General features: G+C 42.1%; 1 pseudogene; it reads right to left on the bottom strand.

Annotated features, from left to right (window-relative positions):
- LOC104822220 overlaps window positions 1-5,039 on the bottom strand; it is a 16,799-nt pseudogene that overhangs the window by 4,748 nt on the left and 7,012 nt on the right.

Below are 5,039 nucleotides of genomic sequence, written 5' to 3'. Positions count from 1 at the left end.
GTTTTTCTTGTGGGGTTTGCCACGTATATGAATTCTTTGCTCCTGCGCCTTTCCGCGTTCAAAGGGTTTGTCATTCTTGATATCCATGAGTCCGGGGCTTGGGCTAGTCATTCCTTGTGGGATTGAACTCGTGGTTTCCATCCTTTTATTCAAGCGAATTTCCTTCTCCCGAGTTTGTATTACCCGTGAATCAAGATTTGTTTCTAGGGAAGCAGATGTTTTAATGCAGCAAGTGTCCACGAGGAATTCTTTGTAAAAGCATTCCATTTGTACCGTTTCCTTTTCTTGCTCAAGCTGCACTATATGATCATTAAAATAAGAGTCATAGACAAGAATGTAAAGAGGAACGAATGTACCGGTATCATCTCCTAACGTGTAGCCTATGAGACTCGTATGCTTATCGGGCGGCCACTTTAGATGTTCCTTGGTTATCATGTAGTCCTTGAGTCCAGCGGCATTGATCCCAACTTCTTGTCTGTGTGTCTCGTGTTGCGGAAGTTTGGTTGTGTGCAGTACGGTATAGTCATTGCATATTTTCTGCAATGTCATCGTGGACTTTTCAAGTAAGGCTTCCTTTGACATTTCGTCCAAGTTTTTCTCGGTTTCTTTGGCGGTCTCTTTTTGGTCATCCTCCGCTTCTTGAGGTCCTTTTTCAAGTATGACTTCATTTTCCTCAGTCACCACTATGGATTTGTCCTCTGAACCGTCCGTCATAGTCATTTCTCGATGCTCGAGATATTCATGTCCTTGTTCCCGGTGTTCCTGACACGCGAATTTATACGCCCTAAACCTATCAAGAGCTTCATCCTTTGAATGCAACAAAAACACGTAGCAAAACCGACAAGAAAACGTGAAGAAGAAGATGAACGAAAGCTCTCGGGATAGTTTTTGCAAGAAACTTCCGAAAGTGCTCTCAAAATCTCTCAAAATTGGAATTAATCTCGTGCCCAACTCATTCAAACGTCTTTAGTATATAAACACCAAAGAACATCACCAAAAGTTGCAAAATCTGCAGTTATTACGCGAAGAATCGCATCAGTTCGTATATAACTGACATGTTCCGAGTTACACTTGACACAACACGAAGTACTTCTCATAGACTTTTGACTCAGATCGAGTTCCACCTGACATGGGCCGTGTCAAATTTATGTGCAACACGAGTTTTTTCTTAGAAAAGCAACATGGTCCGAGTAGATCTAACATTGACCGAGTTACATTTCTGTAAAGGAAATTTCGATTTCGTTATGAAAACTTCATGAAGACTGAGTTCTACTTCACCCGAGTTGAGGTATACCTCACTCACAAACCGAACAACTTTACTGCCAAACACATATGTGTTTCAACGATCCATATTATATCATTTACGATTATTTAACTCCTCCACCATATCCGTAATACATATAACTATGAATCTATTGATGGATTATTAATAAACCCCATTCATTTACTCTAAAAATACCAACATCATCAGGGATTAAGGACGCAACAATATCAGAATTGTGCTTTCCAGCGATATTTTTCGATAAAGAATTTTTCATCAATTGGAACTCCATTGTTAAAACCAATATGTCAATGGTCCAGTCCACAACAGCAAAATTACTAACATGAAGGGTTTACAAGTAATAAAATGTCTACCAAAACTGATAACTTTTATAAATCGAAATACTTTCACATAACAAATATTTATACGCACGAAACTCTCAAAAGAGAGGATTACAGAGAAAGACCAATCTGCAATAATATTCTACATACACTAACCCATGTATTTAAAGACATAAAAATAACCGCAAAATAAAACTGCAACATAACTTCACATTTATAACTTCTACAAACTGCACCAAAAACCAACGTAAACTTCTTCTTTATTTTCCTCCAACTGCTTTGTCTTCTATCATTTTCCTTCCGCATCAAACGAGCTTGATCCAAAGTTCCAACACTCCCCCTTGGATCCAGATCTACACATCACAAAAAAACAATCTTCGTTTTCCCGAGTGCAAAACTGCCCCATCTCGGTTTCTCCAATACGTCTCTCGAGTGCACTGCTGTTGGGTTTCCTGGGATCTCATAAGCGAATCCTATTCCTAAGAGATCAGTTCTAGGGCTTGCGCAGCGGATGTAAAACAAAAATTTTGATAAAACCCTAAAACCTATCATGCATGATCTTGTAGAAACGATAGAACGCTTACCTCAATCGATCCGGGGTCTGTATCAATTGATATGTTTGTCCGATCACTGTAGGCAGGAAGAATACCTTGCCCTCTACACGTATCCACACCTCGGGATGGATTCCAACCTTTAGAACTTGTCTGCTAGGACTCAATCTTCTATTCGATGATGTGCTTTGAGAACAACGAGATTTAGATCACTTCTTCAACCCTCTAGACTCTCCAAAAAGGTCTGAAGAAGTTCTCTATTTCGGCTCCTTAGTGTTAGGGTTCTTAATCTCCTCTTATTCAAGTGATTAACCCTAGATCCGGATTTTAAAATTAAATCCGAAACCCAGACCGAACGGACTGCTTAGTAGTCCGTTCGGTCTGGACACTTGGTCCGTTCGAACCAGTCATATAATTAGGTCCGTTCGGTCCGAGGGTCAGTCCGTTCAGTCCAACACTTGGTCCGTTCGAACTGGACTCTCTAGTCCGTTCGGTCCAACAATTTGGTCCATTCGGACTAGATGCTCCGGTCCGTTCGGTCCACTCCTAGACCGAACGGTCCGGACCTCTTGTCCCGATTTCTCGACGTTTTCTCGTGCATTTGTCCTTCCCTGCGTGTGTGACCCTGTAGGCTCATTCGATATAGCAGTATAACCCGAAATCTCTATTCCGGATATACAAGTCATAGGCGGTCTCTAGCAAGACACTATGACTACCTATCTCGAATAGAGTTTGTTTGTGATCCTACGAACGCCAGTGATGATTCCGTTTGATGATCCTTTTGTATCACGATATCATATGTCGAATATAAGGCATGGACAAGCCACCTTATCTGATTCGACTGCTTTCTCGTTCACTGATTTCAACTGTCTGAAATAGACAACATTCGTCTATAGTGCGGCCACACATTTCTACAGTCTCGCTCACACGAGGGGCCCAGCGATATCTCTCTCTTTTACGAGAGGTACAAAACCCGTCTTGACTATCTACAATCTAGCACATGATTCGTTTCGGTACCTGATACACGCCTTTATAGTCCTCCTGTTACGCAGGACGTTTGACGTAATCAAAGCACACAACTCCTCATGTTGGATTCCGTAGATATCTCAGGTCTTAGGATCCAATCATGGAACCGCCATATGAGATTCCAGTCATGACGCTGGTCCATGTGACAATCTCATGCGGGTCAATCCAGTATTCCTTCTCCAACGAATACCTATGACTGTGATCGTATCCAATACCTATGATCATCTATATGATCATCAATCACACTTCATACTAGTCTTATTATGTCATCATTCTCATAGTGACACAAGACTAGAGAGTTCAGTATCATTCATAATGATACATGGATTTCATAACATATCTAGTATACAAGAACATGTAATGAATCAAATACTCTCATAAACCATAGAAAGTATCAATGCATCAAATGTATCTAAATAAAGCTCATAAACAGTACATCATAGCGCACTAAACCAACAATCTCCCACTTGCACTAATCATGAACTGCTAAACATCTAATGCCCATATCCCTAACATGACCCTCATGCTTCGACGAAGGGAGAGGCTACGTCAACGGATCGGCAATGTTGTCATCTATCGACACTTTGCAAATGTGCACATCTCCTCTGTCTATGATCTCCCTGATAAGGTGAAATTGTCTGAGTATGTGTTTGGATCGTTGATGGGATCTGGGTTCTTTCGCTTGTGCGATCACTCCATTGTTGTCACAATACAGAGCAATGGGGCTATCAGCACTAGGAATGACACCCAAGTCTCCAACAAACTTCCTGATCCAAACAACTTCCTTTGCTGCGTCCGACGCTGCAATATACTCAGCTTCTGTAGTAGAATCTGCAACGGTCGCCTGCTTGGAACTCTTCCAGCTAACAGCGCCTCCGTTCAAGTAGAAAACATAGCCAGGCTGCGATCTGTAGTCATCCACGGTCTGACTGGAACACATCCTTAGTCCTTCTCAAGTACTGTAGATCCAGTGTGACTCACCTGGATCTGACTGATATCTACTCGTAATGCTCAACGCGTAGGATACATCCGGTCGAGTACAAAGCATGGCATACATGATGGATCTAATTGCCGAAGCATATGGAATCCTATCCATGCGTTCTCGCTCATTAAGTGTCGTAGGACACTGACTCTTGCAGAGAACTGTGTCACTGCTCATTGGTAAGGTTCCTTTCTTGGAATCTTGCTTCTTGAACCGTTTCAAGACCTTATCGATGTAAGTACTCTGACACAATCCCAGAAGAAGCCTCGATCTATCTCTATAGATCTTGATGCCTAAAATATAGGCCGCTTCTCCTAGGTCCTTCATAGAAAACTGCGTTCCTAGCCAAGACTTAACGTCTTGCAAGGTAGGAACATCATTCCCTATAAGGAGAATGGCATCCACGTACAGCACTAGAAATACAACTGTGCTCCCACTAGCCTTCTTGTAAACACATGGCTCATCTTCGTTCTGTGAGAAACCAAACTTTTTGATTGTCTCATCAAATCGAAGGTTCCAGCTCCTCGAAGCCTGCTTCAATCCATAAATGGACCTCTGATGCTTGCACACCATCCTCAGGTTCCTTGGATCGACAAAACCTTCAGGTTGTGTCATGTACACATCCTCGGTTAAGTTCCTGTTAAGGAACGCGGTCTTGACATCCATTTGCCATATCTCATAGTCGTAATATGCGGCTATGGCAAGTAGGATCCTGATGGACTTCAGCATAACTACGGGCGAAAACGTCTCATCATAGTCAATACCATGTATTTGATGGAATCCTTTCGCCACAAGTCGTGCCTTATACGTGTGCATGTTGCCATCCATGTTGGTCTTCTTCTTGAAGATCCACTTGCATCCGATGGGTTTTATCCCTT

The sequence above is a fragment of the Tarenaya hassleriana genome, unplaced genomic scaffold, assembly GCF_000463585.1.
Source record: "Tarenaya hassleriana unplaced genomic scaffold, ASM46358v1 Cleome359, whole genome shotgun sequence".
Lineage (NCBI taxonomy): Eukaryota > Viridiplantae > Streptophyta > Magnoliopsida > Brassicales > Cleomaceae > Tarenaya > Tarenaya hassleriana.
This window is presented reverse-complemented; position numbering and strand designations above follow the sequence as displayed.